The sequence below is a fragment of the Tiliqua scincoides genome, chromosome 2 (assembly GCF_035046505.1).
Source record: "Tiliqua scincoides isolate rTilSci1 chromosome 2, rTilSci1.hap2, whole genome shotgun sequence".
Classification (NCBI taxonomy): Eukaryota; Metazoa; Chordata; class Lepidosauria; order Squamata; family Scincidae; genus Tiliqua; species Tiliqua scincoides.
Genome location: NC_089822.1, coordinates 238,938,493 through 238,957,492, shown reverse-complemented (window position 1 = coordinate 238,957,492; position 19,000 = coordinate 238,938,493). Strand labels below are relative to the sequence as shown.

The 19,000-nt window shown below is 43.7% G+C and overlaps 1 protein-coding gene and 1 long non-coding RNA gene across 2 annotated transcripts in view; one reads left to right on the top strand and one right to left on the bottom strand.

Annotated features, from left to right (window-relative positions):
• The window catches only part of TAFA1 (TAFA chemokine like family member 1), a 396,155-nt gene that overhangs the window by 85,017 nt on the left and 292,138 nt on the right, over positions 1-19,000 (top strand). The gene's annotated exons all lie outside the window — the stretch shown is intronic.
• LOC136642121 (uncharacterized) overlaps positions 1-19,000 on the bottom strand; it is a 68,897-nt gene that overhangs the window by 28,335 nt on the left and 21,562 nt on the right. Inside the window, exon 2 of the long non-coding RNA XR_010793964.1 lies at positions 7,566-7,708. This is a non-coding gene — a long non-coding RNA (uncharacterized lncRNA). The remainder of the gene's footprint in view (positions 1-7,565; positions 7,709-19,000) is intronic.

The following is a 19,000-nucleotide window of genomic DNA, read 5'->3' as shown; positions in this document are numbered from 1 at the left end:
GCTTGTTTGCCTTTAGATTAAAAACAAACTCTGAGGACTGCATCAGTCAACACTATTTTTTAAGCACACACTCATTAGGTGACTTTTCAAATTAATGATTAAGTAAGATATTCCCCCGTCTCTCCTTAAGCTTTCCATTTGTTAGCAGCCTCTCTTGTCTTTTGAATAGCAGGTGTCCATTAATGTGTCAGGATGTCTGAGAAGAATAAATTGTTTGGCATTTGCTTCAGTTTATTCCCTCTTTCCCATCACAATTTTAATTGCATTCCACTGCTGCTGCTGCTTTTTTTTTTTTTTGCAATGTCCTTCACATTTATTATCTCTTTTAATGTTAAAGGCGTTAACAAACTACTTATTTACAAATCAGTTTGTTTTAATAGATTTTCACTGCTTTTGTTGGAATAAAATATCTTCAGCCACGGGTGGCTTTTTGTCTTTCGCATTCTGCCCAAAAATGAATACAGGGGATTCCATATAAATCTCGTATCCACAGTTTCAAGTATCCGTGGATCGGGTCTGCGGGGCTCCCTGCATGCACCCCCTCCAGAGGCAATGGGAGCGCTGCTCTCATAACCTCTGGGAGGTGTTATGAGCCCTGCAGAGGCCATTCGCATCTACCCATGGCCGCTGTGGGCTTCAGAATGGCTGTTGCAGCCAAAAAAACTTAACTTCCGGTTTGCTTGGGGAAATTGTCAGTGAATTTTTTTAACCTTATAAGGCATTCTGTGGCCTGGGAAGCCCTCCAGGCCATTCTGAATCCACGGGCAGATGCATGTGGCCTCTGTAGGCCTCAGACAAGCCTCTGGACCTGACCAGAGCACAATTCTGGTTGGGTTCAGCCTGGCTGGGGGGGTGTCCCTGGTTATCCGCAGTTTTTGGGGGGGGGTGGAATAGAAACCCTATGGATATTGGGTCATGCCTGTATTTAATTGTACACGTAAAGGGATATTTACAAGTCTATTTGACTCAAAGAAACTGCAGCTTTGTGTGCAAACCTTTTGTTTCTGATAAGAATATTGAAAACATGAGCATCAGGTTTGCTGTCTGGAAGAAACACCCTCACATTGAATGCTAGCCATTTGATCTGAGCATTCTTGATTCATTTTGGGAAGCTCCAGATGTTGGAATCATGGAAAAGTGTGAGAATCCCGCTCTAGGTTCAAGTTCAACGGGTAGTAAAAAAACAAAATAGTATTATTGTTTTTGCAACAAATATGCCCCAGTCTTGTACAAAATCATTTAGAAGATTATTTTAGTTTAATGAAGTCACAGAATTGCCTAGTAAGCAGAAGACTTACTAGTATGTTTCATGTATTATTTCATGTTTTCGTTGTTTCATGTGTTTCATGTATCAGGTATTCTAGTATTATTTCATGTTAGTATGGACAGACCACCTTATTAAATAAGCAGAACACTTTAGTAGGTCACTGTCTCCACAAACACTGTATCCACCTTTCAATTTATTTAATAGGGTGGTCTGTTCATACTAGCATGAAACTCACACAAAGGGTTATTACTGTGAAAGAAACTCACACATAGGGATATGACTTAGGCCCAAATCCTAACTAACTTTCCAGCAGTGACATATCTGTGCCAATGGGGCATGTGCTGCATCCTGCAGGTGGGTGGTAGTCATAAAGGCCTCCTTAAGGTAAGGGAATGTTTGTTCCCTTACTTCAGAGCTGCATTGCCCGTACCTCAGTGCTCGAAAGTTGGTTAGGATTGCACTCTTAGTCATTCATCTTCCAATTTTGTTAGGACAGCCACAACAGTGGCAGAGAAGGAGGATGGTCCCTCATGCTTGACTGCCTGATTGATGGAAGTAACAAATGATGTGTGCAACTGAGCTCACATTGAAAAAAAACTCTCTATGCTTGAACTTCCTGTCTATTTAATAAGTATATGGTGTTCCTGCATCAACTGTATGATAAGACAGAAATTAACAGAGAAAGGGCCTGATCCTAACCAACTTTCCAGGGCTGATGCAGCTGCAGCGCAGCCCCTTGGTACCAATAATGAATCAGAGATCCCCCATAGCAGATGGGAAGAGAGAAATGAACTTTTGCCTTCTGCTTTTACACATTTCCCATAGTTGATACATTTGGGGGGCTCAGTACAGGGCTTGAATCCAAGACCTCAAGCATCCTAGTAGTGGCAGTGGTACTGTTATATACTACTTTGTTGTTTAGTATTCCTTTTTAAATGTGTTCTGTTGTAAGCCATCCCAGGAAAAGTATACTGTAAATCCTTTAAAAATCCAAATAATTACAGGGGCCTCACCTGCTTGGCCACAGCCATGGGACTGTATCCTATGTGATCAGATCATTCTCTGGCTGTTCATTGGATTATGTGATGTCCTTGGGTAATTTTTTCCTACTATTATTAGAAAGTTTTACTTTTACTCCAATCTGCCTTTGATACTACAGGCAGCTCGCCTTCAAAATGTAATGACGACGATAACGGTGGTAATTAAGAATCAGTTGGAATGTTGCATTCAAGCCAACCTGGGAGTCATTCCCACATCTGCACACATGAGTTAACAGTGAGATCTAGTTTGCCACTTGGCAGTTCATTTGGGAAACAGCCCATCGCTCAGTGTGCTTTGTATGTATAACACACCAGGTTTAGAGATCCCTTGTGAAAAAGAGTGAGCGGACTGGGAAAAGCCTCTGCCCCTGGAGAGCTCCTGCCAATCAGAGTGACACTGTCACTCTGCAGGCAATCAACTAGCACCTGCTGAGTGTCTCAGCACTTCCTGCCTGTAGCAGGCCTCTGCTGGGGCCAAACTTTACACAGGCCTACTGTGTTGAACCCAGGAGCATCCTCCCGCAACTCCCAGGCAAGGGATTGGGCACAAACCTTGACAAGCACTACTTCCAGTTTTCAGAGGAAGTTCCAAAGGCAGCTCCGGTTACCTTCGGAGGATCCAGGTTGGGCCAAGTCTAGCTCAACGCAGGTCTGGGGGAACCTGCGTTGAGTCAGATCCACAGACAGAGAATCTGCGGACATGTAGGCTCAATCTGTATTACCATTTCACACATTATATTGACTGTTCTGTGACAACATGGAAATCAATGTTCTTGAATCAATGTGATTTGTACTTCAGTGGGTATTAGAACATTATGGGAGAGAAACACGCAAATAAACTTTGATGAGGAAATGATTCTCAATCCTAGTCTTCCGTGCACATGGCCTGTTTGCTGTTTCAGTGGTTATTACTTCATTTAATAATGACTTGGACAAAGTCAGGAATTGCTACCCAGGGTACTTCCGAGCTGGGATTTCAGTTATATTTCCTGCTTGACTGAGCTTCTTTACAGATCTAGTTGTAGCAAGGCTTTTTAAATAAGTTGCCTTCAGCTTAATTAATTAAATTTTGTAATTGTGCTGGCTCTTGGCTGCTATATTAGGTAGAAAATGGTGTTTAATTTCAAAGCTTCAGTAAGAGCAGAAGGGGTTTTTTTTTGCTGGTTGTTGTTGCAAGAAAGTTTTCCTTTTCGCCCCTCTTCCTTACTAAATGGCTTTCGCTGCTCCGCTGTGGACTTACAGCTGTGGACCTGAATTTGTAAAGTGCACAGAGTAACCATTCTTCTTCCCCCGATGAAATGATCCCCAACAAAGTTTGTGGCAATGTGTGTGTGGGGGGGGGGGGGGATATGCCATAAAGTGAGCTGAAATGGTGCGCCAGTGCTGTAGGGAGAAGGGGGAAGAAAAAAAGAAGAGAAAAGCTGCAGCAGCTCTACATCGCTTCTCCCCACAGATCCAGGGCTCTCAAAGCACCGAGTAGGCATAGAGAGGTGATTTGGAGCCTGCCTCCTTCCCTTCCACTTAGAGTGGAGCATACAGGCTCCCTGCTCCACACCACTTCTGTCTGAAATGAACAGAAGCACTGTATGCTGAGAATGCTCATTTGCCTGCCTGCCCCCTCCTCATCTTTGGGCGTGTGTGTCCAAGTGCTCTATCAGTGACCATTTTGGGACCACCTCCACAAGAGTGACAGTGCTCCACATCTTTCACTGGTTCCCACCATGCCTGCTGGACCAGGTAAGGCAGCAGTGGGTGTGGGAGGGGGAGGAACAAGGCTGAAGAGGAAGCAGGAGGGGGTGGATCCAGCAGCACTGGTACACACCGTATTCTGTTCCCTCTATTCGAGCCTCCTCACTCCTTCTCCTTGAACCTCCACTGGCTATAGAGCTGATACAGGTCCAAGGAGACTCTTTGTGGAGTGGGAGGCTTAAGAGCAGTAAGGGAAATAACTTTCCTCACCTAAGCCTCCAAATCCCTTCCACGGGATGCAGCATGCTCACTATTGGCACAGCTGCACCGACAGAAGGGGAAAGGATAGTTGGGCTCTAAGTGTAGTATAGCCCAGTTCACTTGTTTAATAGTATGTGGAGGGGCTGGAGAACATGCATGTACAAATGAAATTCTCCTTACCACACACTAGGGCCTCCAAGTCTCAGGGCGTGACCTGACGTTTTATGGTTTCAGCCTCCTACTCAGGGTCTTCAGGGGAAGGAAATTTCAGGGAGAGAACAGAATCAAAGGACTGAGTACTGGTTGGCCCACCTTATCAGTGGGTCTGGCACCTGCGGATTTGACTCACTGCGGATGCTGACCTGCAGCTGGAGAGCTTCAAGAGAGCTCCTGGACGCAACAGGAAGTACCTTTTGGTCACATCCCAGAGGTGTTCTGAAGCAGCGGAAGCCATGCACAACCTCCCCGTGCCTCAAGCCTCCCAGAGGCTTCTGACAGGCACTTTCAGATACAACCAGAAAGCAATTCTAGTCTTGTCCAGGGGTCCTCTGAGGTCCTCCCATTGACCTCAATATCCACGGATTTGGTATCCATGGGGGAGGGATTCAGGGAACAGATCCTCTGCGGATACCGAGGGCCAACCTGTATTTTATGCTTGACTTGAGATACTTTGCTATTAACTTCCCCCTCATGTCATGCTACCCCTTTTTGACACCCAAAATGTCAAGCTTTTTCCTGACCCGACATGTTCTGCCATCTGCCCTCACTATGCCTCTCTACCATAATCTCTACATATGGACAGTGGGTGGAATGGACACCACCTTTTAGCCTCTTCATCACCTTCTAGTCTTTGGGTCTGAACTTGACACCTGGCAACCTGACCCCAAAGAATTATACTATATTATACTACATCACAGCCTCTGCCTTGTCTTTTCTCAACATGGATTGCAGTTGGGACCTAGAATTGGTTGCATGTATCCTAGAAAAAAACACAACAAAACAGTGCTTACCTCTAGACATGTCCACATCTGAACAGTCTTCAAAATTAAAACAGTGCTTACCTCTAGGCATGCCCATTTCTTCAAAATTCAGAACTCAACATGGAAAGCACTACTACTAAGAGGAGATCATTGATTCACTGTATTTTTTTTTTATCCCTTGCAAACTACAGTTGCAAAAAATCAGCCAGTTTCAGTCATGTATTATCTGTTGTCTGATCTGTTTTTAAATGTTGGTTCTATTTGACACCCAACATTTTCAATTTTTTTCTGCCACTCATTGTCAGAAACACTTCTTTCTGGCTTCGTAATTATTGCTTTTGTTTAAACAAATAAAAACGGGTGAAGCGTTTGGCTTCATGACTACATTTTGCTCATATCCCTGATATTCACTGGTGAGAAAAGCTTAATGTGTTTTCTATAATACCTTTAAATAATTATTTTTATTTCTCTAATTGCCAGTTAGCTCCTTTTGATCCTTTTAGCAAGAACAAACCCATCTGATGCTAGACAATGAGCAGAAAACAAAGAATCTAATTTTAAATAGTGGGTTTTTTTTTCTTTTTTCTAAATATGTTTTAGTATACCCTGTTTTACATAAACCTGTACTGAATTTGTTATTTTAATACAGTTGTCTCAATTCAGATATCTGAACATGTGGATCTATTCAGTTTGCCTGTTGGTTCATTCATTTCAAGAAAGAGGCTCCATCCATGTGCAGTTGGAGATTGCATTCCTTCACTCCCTTGATAATTCCCCTTAAAAATTAACTAGGAATTCTACACCTGCACTAGAACTCATACCCTTGCTAAAAGTCCCCCAAAGAAGGAAGGTGTAGGGGCATCTTCATGTGTCCATCAAACCAAGGAAAGTTGTGCCACATCCTAGACAAAAGTTGCTTTGCTTTCCAGCCCATGTGCATTTCTGTGGGTGAGTGGCAGTCTCAAATATACAGTGGGCCCTTGGTATCCATGGGGGATTGGTTCCAGGATACCAAAATCCATTGATTCTAGAGTCCCAAGGTGGGGACAGGGTCATGACACTACGATAACTGACTTGGACATCATACCAGGACCACTGAAGTTCATGCTGGACCTGTAACCCATTCCACTTGCATCCCCACGTCCTCAGATGGCCTCCAAGTTGCAAGCCGAAGAGACTTCTGGTTCATATAAGTGAATTCTGGTCTGCTTCCGGTGGCATTTAGAGGTATCGGGAGGCCAAAGGAGTAGAGCGCAGGCCTCCTATCCCTCAGAACACCTCCCGGACTTGACCAGAAGTCACAGTAGCAAACTGGAAGTGGCTTTTGGTCACATCCTGGAGCCCTTCTGAGGTGTGGGGAAGTATCAGCGGTTGTTTAAATTCACAGATACCATAAGGAGGAGGGCCCATGTATCTAACTGAGAAATGAGTATAATGAAATGTACCCAATGGCACAGCAAAGTAAGAATCTGAAATATCAAGCTTAATATGAGAGAGGCCCAGCATTCTTAACAAATCACGTATTTGAGTAAAAATTCCAGAACTCTGTTTAGCCCGGATTACAAGTGACGATCTTTTGATGACCTTGGAGTCATCAGCATCCCTTTGATCACCAAACAGAGTCTGCTGAAACCTTCTGGGGATGGTGTACATGATTGGTTTAGAAACTGAAAGGGTGAGTCTGAGGACAAAGTGAGTTAAGAGAATCAACCAGGATGGCACTTTTCTCTGCCATCATGGTAAATGATTGTGTGAAAGCGATGCCAGACTGTGACCCTGTGACCAGATTCAATCCCAGAAGCAATTCTGTCTGGTCCCTAATATCCTTCTCAAATGTTCATCAAGGTGAGGTTAAATGTTTGCTCACCAGTTCACTTGTAAGGAAAAACAGTTTATTCAAGTTATAAAACATTGAGATATTTAACACTGTATCTTGCTTTTGAATTTTTTGTGCAATATGGATGCCGTAATCGTGAAACAAGAGGCGGCAACCTCTGTTATGGCACTTGACCAGTGTCAGCGGCAGGTTCTAGGAGGCCCATGGGCAAAGCTCTGTGCTGGATCTTCCATGGTGGTTTGGGGCATGTGTGCTTGTGCAGTTTTCACAGACATGCTGCTGCCCCCTGCAGAAGCTATTAATTATTATTATTATTATTATTATTATTGTGCCCCTTTCTCACCACGGCTAGCAGGGGTCTCCCTAACAGAGGAGTGGTGTCGAGAGAGGAGTAATCCAACCTCTCTCCTTTAATTAACCCTCTCAGTCTTTTTACCTCCCTCCTTTTCACCTCCCATTGCTGAGAAACAGCCAGAGATTGCTATCCTTACCTTTCAGCAATTTCTGTGTCCGCTCATGTCTTAGCTCTTCAGTGACACAGAGAGGTAATGACAAAATTAGTTATTCTGTTGTCATCTCTCCTCTCCCACCTTCCATGAAGGGGAATCCTCAGAGGCTCCTGACTCATTTCCACCTGTGAAAAGAAATGGGGAAAAGTAGTGGTGGCTGCAAATGGGAATGGTGGGGCACATAAAGAGGTGGCTCCTGAAGCCTCCATCATTGCTGGTAAGTTGGCAGCAGAGGCAATGTCTTGAGCAGGGAGGAGGAGGGCAGGGGGAGTTTGGGGCAGGGAGGGGGACTGGCAGGGATAGGGAGGGGTGAAGGGGTGGATCATGGCAGCACCGATATGCACCAGATCCTACTCCCTCTTTCCGAGCCCACCCTGTCCTTTTTCTCTCTTCAGACCTATGCCAGCAAAATGGCTGCCATAGGTCCAAGAAGACCACAGGCAGCCTACTGGGGGGTAAGTAAAAAAATATTTTGACTTACCTCCTGCTGGCTGTCCGATTGCTACCCCCAGCCACTGGATTGAGCATGTGCTCTGTCAGAATTCTAACATAACATTACCCTGAATTCTAATATAATAATATTAAGGTAGCCAGCTAGTGCATATAGTTGAAACATACTAGAATGTCCTAGTCATGTATAGTGGGGTCATTGGTTGAAGAAGTAAATGACTCTTTCTGAAAAACTCTCTCTTTTGGTTCTCAGTGCATGCTACTTACAACACTCAATGCATATTGGGGGGAGTAGAGTTAATTTGCACCCAGCTCATGAAACCGTCAGAACCAAAGTTGGCATCTTTTGAATCTCAGCTGCTATAATTTTGCTAATGCTCTCATTTTTAGCAAATATGTTTCCCTTCAGGTGAACGTAATGAAAGTCAGGCCTGGTGAAGGTGCATTTTCCACTGTTGCACCTTGCATGCAATGACGAAAGCAGGTGACGTGTTCCTCTGCCAAGTCTTCTGCCTCCTTGGGAGTCCTGTTGTTCGTTATGTGGAATACCTCTGGCATGAAGATAAAGTCGCACATGCAGGTGGCACACTGTTGATTTCCACAATCCATGGAAACACATTTTATACCTCTACAATGGAATAGCCAGGAGAATTAAAAACCACAAACCACTTAATTTTACAAGGAAACAATTGTCGCTCACCTAATCCTCTAATTCATAGAGAATACTTTTTCCCAATCTTTGCTTTGTTTGGTTCTACATGAACACTGCCTTTGTCTGAAAACTGGATAATTTGTTCATTCCTTGGCATAGTGTGGCAGGACCAGAATTGCGACAGATATCAGAAGTAGGCATTGGTTATCCTGTCATATTTCAACTTTATGACCCACAGCTGGGGCCTGGATCATGCAGCTGAATGATGTGGTAGAATATTGAGGGGACAGAGTAGGATGTCCAGGTGGGAGATCCAATTTTTGAATGCTCTACTACAATAAAACTCTCCACAAATAGAAAGCTAGCACAGCAGGCAGAATTATGAACAAGAACTTTTATCCCTTGTTTTCTGCTTTTCTGGTGGCAGAGACCTTTTGGAACAGGCATTCAAAGTCATATCTCCCATCTGAAGTGTTGCAGTTCAATCTACCATTTTATTATTCACATTCTAAAGTGGATCACACTCATCATTCTCATAAGAAGGAGAGACAGAGGTAAAGAAAATGAATAAAAGAGTGATGGAATAAAAGCGTATGTGTGTATTAAATTATTTAAATTTAAATTAAGATTTTAATTTTTTAAAGGAGGCAAGTGTTGCAGGCTGAAACATGGATCTTTGATGTATACACAACTAAGATATTTCACCTGAGGTTATGAACTTAACTTGTAAAAAGTTGACTAGGTCAAGCCAGGCTGGAAACCATATCCCACACCCTAAAAATCCACCTCCGTGCAACTTTTGACATTCAAATGAAATCTCTTCTGATACTTCCCAACCCTCCTAACTGGGCAAAGAGGCACTTTTTCAAGTGGTACTTTTTCCTCTTCTATTTAGCAGGGGAGCAGTATCTGTCCTTCTTTACCCCAGCACAGTGTCTTTTCTAGTGGTTATTTGCTGATGTTTCTCCCGTGTCTTTTTAGATTGTAAGCCCTTTTGGGACAGGAATCCATTTAGTTATTTGATTGTCTCTGTAAACCACTTTGTGAACTTTTTGTTGAAAAGTGGTATATAAATATTAATTGTACAATAATACGCACGCACATTATGGAAATATCTGTGAATATCTGAGGTCCTTGGGAAGGACTAGATATTCAACAGGCCAAATCCAGCCACCAAAATCTGATGGGCTGCATATAAGAACCATCATCATCATCATCATCATCCTATTCCCAAGCCCATCGTGTAAAAAGGCCTTTTTCAACTGAAGTCATTTTGTCTTCTCTGCAACCTTAGTTGGGCATGGGACATTTTCCACCAAGTTCTGGTGTATAAGACAGACTTCTTCATCAGCACTACTGTTGAGTGCTGGGTATTAGAGAATCAAATAGAGGAAACATAAATTATGTTGTATTTAGCTAGCATTTTGAGTCACGCAAATAGGAATAAACTCAATAATTTTGTTCATGTTTTCCCCTTATAATAAGTTTTAAATATTGGGCTGACAATCCTATTAATGCAAGCAATCCTAACTTCCCAGCACTCAGTGCTTTGAGATAGAATTTCCTTTGTCCCCATTGCTTCCCTGCTGTGGTATTATTGTCACTTCTGTGTTACACGATAATCAATTCCAAAGTGCTATCTTGAAAGATACATTTCCTCTGACCTCCTGCTGCATATGATTGAGGCCACTCGAAAGTGCAAAATTAAAAAAAAGAAAGAAAGAACAAAAGCTATGTACTAAGCAATCTTGGTAAGCTCTGTGCAAAATCGAACAACTTTAATTGGGATACAATCCTTCTTTGTCTTCTCTCAGCCTGTTTGGTCTTACTGGTGAGCTATAAGCTGTGCCCAGCCGATACCTGAATGCAGGTGTGGACTCTTCTGATTGAAGGTGCCTCTCAATAGTAACATACACATATATAAGGACCATGTGATTCTTGTCAATTGCCTCTTACTAGAACAGTTGCCACGCTCATCACCACGAACACCGCCGTGCATGAACATTGCATTTATATTGCTGCAAGTTGAGGCTCAGCTCCAGAGGACTTAAAGGGGTCAAAACCACGGATTTCATTATCTGCTGTTTTTAGTATCCACAGGGGATCCAAGAATGGATCCCCCGTGCATACTGAGGCCCCACCTTTATACTCCCCCCAGAGTGGAGCGAAAACTGAAGAGGAAGAATTGAACCAAACTGTAGTACAGTAGCTCCCCTGCATCCTCCGGGAATACATTCCTACCACTTTCATGGATACACAAAACTACAGCTAGTAGTGAACACTATACTTACTGTGAAACTGCAAGGCATTCTGGGATGCTACCCGGTACAGTCAGAGGGGAGCCTTCATAGCCTTAGTATTCAAGTAAGCAAGAGATATGAATGTGATGCTCACAAGAAGTGGACAGCAAGAGGAAGCAGGCAGCACAGGAAACAGTGAGAATGCTAACAGGAAGTGGGTTGGAGGGCTGCAATCAAAGAGAGATGATCAAGAAAGAAATGCATTTTTGGCTGTCTCATAAAGAGAGATGAGTCATGAGCATGACGGGGCAATTGTGAACTGTGGATAACTAAAACCGCAGAAACCGTGGATACAGGGGGGCTGCTGTATTTGCTTCCCATTTCTTGCAAGCACAGCTTTCTCAGCCACATTTCTTTACAACAAATCCCATTGTGTTTTGTGCTTAATCTTTTGGGGGTCCATTCTTAATCAGTTCTAGCATATTGAGTAGCGATTGCCCCTGGAATCTGCTAAATCAAAGAAAAAAAGGTTCTGCTAAGGAAATGGTTATCAGTGTATACTTTGGGCACAAGGGTTATGTAACAGAATAACGTGTTCAGTCAGGACATTTAAAACGGGGAAAATTCAGTCTTTGATAGAGCCAGCCTCTTGGAAGCCCCAGCTCTTTAGCACTGACACTCTGCAAATGCATCCTGACTTGATGCAGAGCTGTTCTTCCCATTTCTTTCGCAGGAATAATTCCATTTCATCCTAATTGTGCAATTTTTATTTTTATTTTTTTGGTGGGACACCTGTCTCATTTTTTTTTCCTGCTGGGTGGATGGCAAATGAGGCATCAGTGTGCAGCAAATGCAACTGAGTTGGAATTTTGGCTTTGTGAAGAGTAGACATTTCATCGAGGTTGTTGGATTTTTCAGGGGATTTCATAGAATGACAGGCATGAGAGATTGGCCTATAATCAGAATGCATAGCATAATGAGCCCTCACTCTTCAATGACTCTGATGAGTTCAACACAGTAAATTAAGCATGGCTAGGAAATGCAGCAGAAGAAAAAAGAATGGCATTTGATAACATGCACAGTGTCATTTCTAGTGGCTGTTTGCTGTCCTTTTTGCACAGGGAGCTATCTAGGAATTTGATTTTCTCTGCAAACTGCTTTGTGAACTTTTACGTTGAAAAGCCAAATTATTATTATTAAGGACTGACTTCATAATACGTGTAATAATACTGCTTATGCAGTAACAGAGGTCATAGTTCCCTAGATCCCCTTCAGTTCCCCGGCAGAAAAGTCATCACATTCTGTATCTGGATATGCAACTGATGTTTTGTGTATGCATTTTCAATTTGCTCTGTGGCCCATGGCTGGATGCAGGCTTAACTAAATAAAATCCTGATCAAATTCTTCTCAGATGCCCTACCGCTCCCCGATTGCTCCAAAACATCTCACCGGTAACTGTTGTTTTCTGAAGGTGTTAAGGATGCATTGTTAAAATATTTTAGGTTGCTTCCAAAAACCGTGGGTTCCAGATTTTATGCATTACTAGGCCAATTGTAAATCTGTCAGTATTTGTACACATGCTTCATTTTGAAAGGGGATATTTGCTGTGATGATGGTGTTTGAGAATCCCTGCCACAGAATATTTTGGAAGTGATGGCCCCATAAACCAGATTTCTGTTCTCTTCTGAACTCCTCATAGGAGGCAACAATTTAACTTTAGTAGGATATTTAGTGAAATGTAGGAACTTGTGTTCATCTTGAAACCTGCATTAAAATTTTGAGGGGGAAATAGTTACGAAGAAAGCTTATGGCTGTCAATATTCTTTAAACCAGAATGCTTATTAAATATGATATGCTTAACACATGCCGCTGTCAGATTTCATTTTTGGCTATGTGAAATATATGAACAGATTAGCTTCCTAATTTTTTTCCCCTCTCTCAAGGCTTGTTTGTTTAATCCCCATTGCAATGTAATGACTGAGTCTGTTATCTACATATGTTTTGAAGTTTTTGTTAATGCAGCCTATAATTTTTGGTAGTGAAAGAGGGATGTTTATTTGTCAAAGAGCTAAATTTGAGCATTGAGAGTTTAATTTGAATTGGGTTTTATTCACTATATAACTTCCTATACTTCTTTTATACAATGACTTAATGCCTGCTTCCATTTAATCCCGCCAGATTGCACATAGAGTCAAGAACTCATGTTGTCTCTGGTGGTTGAGGGTAGATCCAGTGACATCACTATGGGGTGCAGGCCACACTGGGCATCACCGTCAGGGTTGACACAAAAATGACTGTCTATAAATTTTTGTGCAGTGTTTCAGGGTTCAACCAAGTCACTGCTTCTCTCCTGTCTAAGAATATGAAAAAAGCACCTTAAAGAATATCAGGCAGGTGGATGGCTTACTGCACCCCAGGTCCAGCGAGTTCATCTCAGAGGAATGGCCCTTCCTCATCTCAAAGGGTTTAAGGGGCCAGGATCACACTGGGTGACACCAGTCCTAGTGATGCGACTGGGTAGATCCTCAGACCCATTTGCACAATCTGATCCCTTTGTAGTAGAGGAGCTGCCATATGAGTTGCATATAAAAACAAAAAACAAAAAGACAGAAACTATTGGATAGCCACGTGGCTCTGTATTTTCTTTGCTCTATATAAGTCATTCACAACAGCTCCTTGTCTTGCCTTCAACGCCAGCCTATGGACTCTCTTGCAGAGAGAGAGAGAGAGAGAGAGAGAGAGAGAGAGAGAGAGAGAGAGCTGTTGGGTGATGGGAGGAGCTGTTACCACTGCCTACCCCATGAGATAAACCTTGGGGGTTCCACTGGACCTGCACACCATGAGGATTCCTCCTTCACCAGGGGTAGAGTCCCCAGCCCTCCTTGTCCCAGAGCAATGCCATGAGACTGGACTGGGTCATGCATGCCTGACATGCACCCAGCAGCATTTATATGTATACGCAAAGCTTGTCAGGCAACAATTGCCCCCATCTCCAAGTTCAAAAAAGGATAGGGTAGCAGGCAGTGGAGAGTTCCCATTGACACAGGAGAGTCCCCAGTGGAAAATTACACCCCGTGGGGCCTCTTTTCCCTGACTATCTTTCCCCCTTTTTCCCCAAGGTAAGATTTTCTTGGCTTGAGGGGAAGGGGTCTAAACTGTGTTTTTGGAGTGTTTGTACCCCTTGAAAATCCCCTTGGGGATTTTGGTGTGTTGAGTATGAATATTAAAACCCATTTCTGCCCAGCCCACAGGTGTACACATTTATCCCTGTTGTGTATACGCAATGTTGGGCAGAAATGGCTTCACACACGCACAGACAACATGACAATGAGACCTAGAGGGCACATCTAGAGGTGCATATCTAGATGTGCTTAACAAGGTCAACCTTAAAAGGCACTATAGACGTTGCCCCTATTTTCTTTAGCCATCCTTAATCCCAAATCAATCCATGGATCCTAAACAGAAGCAACAAGTTATCGGTTGGCCTCACTTGCAGCAGGGATTGGGGGGAGCCATATTTTAATAACATAACACCTGTTTTGCATGCATGAAGGACTAATTTGATCCCTGGTGTGTCTTGGTAAGGCTGGGAAAGACCTGCACCTGGGGAAGAGGAGAGAACCTGCCTCACAATGTAGTGTAGACAACAGTGAGATGTATCACTGGTCTGGCTCAATACCAGGCAGCTTCATGTGTTGTGTGCCAATAAATATTTGATTGCAAAAATAGTAGTATGAACTCAGACTTGAGAAGTGGAAGCAGTGAGTACACAGAGCCTCTTTCTCTTACATATGGAAGGTAAAGGTGCCCCTGAAACACGATAGCAAGGGGGAGACGCTTACAGGTACTATGTTTGTTGTCCTATTAAAGATGATAATGGAAAAGGAGAAAATACAAGTTATCTTTGTGGGGGTGGAGAGGGAATATCGACAATCTCCATATAGATGATAAAAGATTGATTTGATTATTCACTAAGGACAGAATATTAGGGCACCATGAGTGCTTCCTTTTTTAAACCAGGACACTAAGCCTGTCAGCAGAGAAATATGACTGCCGGAGACTTGGCTTTTTATACACTGGCGAGAGATATGGCTTCCTTCCTCAGCAGCACAGCCACAGCTGCCATAGATGTATGCCATCTGCATCGACAGATTTGTGTTTTGTTGTTTAGGGACATGCCGCAAACAGCAAAGCCTCCCAAATACAGGATAGATGAGCTTTTGCAAAAGGACAGGGCATGGCCTGTCTTGTCTTTTCCTCTTCGATGGCTGCAGGTATGGGCTGGCTATTGTCAATCATCTGCTAGCCAAACACCCACACATGAACTTACATCCTTGTGTCTGAGTGTTTCCAGAGGAAATAAAATAAGTGGGAATTCTTAGGTCAGGCATCCTTCACCGATCCTGTAGTTAAGAGACAAAGGCTGCACCAGCGCTAGGTGTTGTAAAAGTGCCGCAAAGCACTTTTCAGTACCTGGAGGGTAAGCAAAGCTGGCAGGAATGCCTGTACCATCCCACCAGCACCAAATCCAGAGCTACAGCTGCCGGAGCAGGTAAGAGCTGCTCCATACAGTGCAGGGGCAGGGGAGGGCAGAACGGAGGCAGGGAGGGGGTGAGACAGGGTGGGGAAAGGTGAAATAGAGTGGATCTGGCCTGGGAGGGGGAAGGAGACCTCTGCCCATCCCCATCCCTAATCCCTATCCCAGGTCTCAAAGTCCTACACGGGGCTAGGTCTAAAACATGGCCAGCTGCTGCCCTAGCCATGCCACCTCTGTTTTTCCCTCCCAGACCAGATGGAAGCCCAGATGACAGCACTGGGCTGCAAATGTCACAGGCTGCAATCCTACCCACACTTACCTGGGAGTAAGCCCCATTGATTATAAAGGAACTTACTGCTGAGTAGGTATGCATAAGATTGGGCTCATAGGCACTTTTTGCAGCGGTGGCAGCAGCAATAAGCAACCAAAGTACACTCAGCCACCAGGCTAGCAAAGGACCAAATCCCTCTTTGCGCAATCACTTTTGAAAAAGAGAAGGGAGAGGAGAAGAGAGTGCTGCCCATAGAATTGGTCTAGAAAGATCTCTTCTTCGTGGTACTGTCAGTAGGGGCAAGAACTAGCAGGTTGGTGAGTGGGAAGAAGGGGGGACAGTGCCAAACCTGTCACCCAAAGCAGGTTGATTTGCCTTGCTGCAGGGCAGGGCAGGCTCTGCTGGCAATGCCATCGGTCTTTTCAAGCTAATACAGCAAGTGAGTTGAAATGCAGCATGCATGCGACTGGGATTTCACCAGGAATGTACAACCCTGCTGCAACTCACCCACTTCCGCACTGATGATCATGCTGGCTGTTTTGGTGGTGGCTACTGGGAAATAATATCACTCACCCGTGTGTGCATTTCAGTCACAGGACAATTGGATCCCAAAAGCAGCTGCTGGGATGGTTGGGTGCAGTGCTGGGCAGCAGAAGCCAGAAGCAGAAAGGGAGTGAGGAAAGGCAAATAACCCCCATAACAGTGGGAAAAGAAACAGACAGGGAGGTTATTTACACAACTTAGGGCACAAGCCTATGCATGTCTACTCAGAAGTAAGTCCTATTGTGTTCAATGGGGCTTACTGTCAGGAAAGTGTGGATAGGATTACAGTCTCATTTTCACAAGTGTTAGACAGCAACTGTTACCCTGCACGTGCCCAATCTTGTCTGATCCCGGAAGCTAAGCAGGGTCAGGCCTGGTTAGCACTTGGATGGGAGACCGCCTGGGAATACCGGGTGCTGTAGGCTTATACCATAGTCTTTCGAGACTGAAGGTTGCCAACCATTTAAATTGAGAAGCCAATAACAATAAAATGTTGCGATCTTTCTTGGAGGGACTCCTGTATTTATCCACCCTGCCTGAGGTCTAGCAGGTAGCTACATGGGAGAGGGCCTTCTCAGTGATGTCTCCACTAAGAAGGAAGACCCTCCCTCCCTAATGACATGTACCTCACTACCTCCCTGTTTTTTGTTCTTTCTCTCATTTTCTTTCAACCAGTGTGTGGGTTCACTGGGCTTGATAGCACTGTCTTGGATATTTATGTGCGTCTGGTAATGGCTTCTGGGTGACTTGATGGAGTGCTATGGAGTTTTCTTCTTTTGTTCTGATTGTGTTGTGGGTTTCTTTTAATTTGACATTTGCGTTGGATTTTAATGATTGTTAACTGCCTTGCAGATTTTTTTGTTGTCCCTGTTTATGGAAAGACAGGAAATAATAATGTGCTTTATTGTTTTAATAAAGAAATGAAAGTCCCTGTGTATTGATCCACACAGGGCACTTGTGAATCAGGAAAAAACAGAGAAGGCGTGGGAGTAGGGCAGGAGGTGGGCAAAGGTTCTCATCTTTGCATCTCTGACTGGTCATTGGCTGCATGAAAATAGCTTCAAGTTAGGCCAGTGATTATTCCATTTATGGATTGGTGTGGTCCATTTCATAGAATGGAATGATACGGCTGCTTTGGAGAAGGGATGGAGGAGAGGCGTGTGTGTGTGTGTTTGGGGGAAGGTGTCTATCTTCAAGTGGCACATTGCTTTGCCATCTATCCTAACCTAGAAGCCTGCAATTTGTTTCATTTATGGTGCTGCATAAGAAATGAACCTCCACGTCTCCAGTGCTCAAAGGCAAATACAGTAATCATCTGCATGACTTGATTCCTTATTCTGGTAATATGAAAATTGTCAATTATGGATGAATTATGGGTGCCAGCGATACCTGTAATTTGGTTCTGCAGTTTTGTAAACATATGCAGCTGCATTTAATTGCATTTCGATAGTCATGTAATTCATTAACGCTGCACCTGCAATCGTCTACGGAACAGCGCTTAATGAATTTCTGCAAAGCTGGCTTGCATTCTTCATTCTTGATATCGACGATTCTCACAAGTGTTAGCGTTTAATCAAAAATCGTGTGCATCTGTCTGGGTGACGGCAGTTCGGAAGAATGAAAGAGCTAAAATCATTCCCTCCGAGAGTCCAGCAACCTAACTGCTCTCGACTCAAATTCCGGTAGATGCCTGCTAAATCATTAATTTAAATAATTCCTTTGCTATGTACAGGACTTAACAGAATGTTATGGGGGCTGAGATGAATCATTAGAAAACCAATTCCAAAGATATGAGCGGCTGAACTTGGCAGTGCTCAAATAGGAACCAAATCTGCTCCTCATTGCTCAGTCATTCAGTCACCACACACACGCCACTCAGCATTCCGGATGGGCTCAGACATGAAACAGGTGAATTCATATAAAGCAGTGGTTCTCACACATTTAGCACCAGGACCCACCTTTTAGAATGACAATCTGTCAGGACCCACCCAAAGTGATGTCATGACCAAAATAGACATCATCAGACAGGAAAATTTTTAACAATGCTAGGTTGCAATCCTATCCACGCTTATCTAGGAGTAAGTCCCATTTACTATCATTGTTAAAAGAAAATGCATAGTAGCTTGTTAAAAGTACAGGTCTGTCACATTTCCCCAAAAGCAGTCACATACCATGGCATCATCAAGTCTAATATATTAAAAATAAAATATTGAAATGAATGGGGATCCACCTGAAATTGGCTCACAACCCACCTAGTAGGTCCCAACCCACAGTTTGAGAAACACTGATATAGAGTGTCTCTGATTATGTGCAGGTTTCATTCGCCTTACCTTAAGTAACGAAGTTCTGGGACATAGCAAAGCCAGCCTTGTCTTGTAAGAGACAAGAGCCTTTGAAATGGCTGGCTGCTGAATCCCAGCTTTATATAATATGGGAAGTGAGTATGGTCCAACTTCCTCTCTGGATGAAACAGCTGGTGAGGGTAGGAACCTAAGGTCCCAATTCTGTTCAGTGCTGATGTAGCTGTGCCAATGGGGCGTGCACTGCATCCTGTGGTGGGGAGCCAGTCATGGACACCTCCTCAAGGTAAGGCAGTGTTTGTTCCCTTATCTTAGGGCTGCATTGTGGCTGTATCAGTGCTGGAAAGTTGGGTAGGATTGGGTCCTAATGCTGAAATCCTATAGACACTTTCCTGGGAGTAAGCTTCACTGAACACAGTGGGAC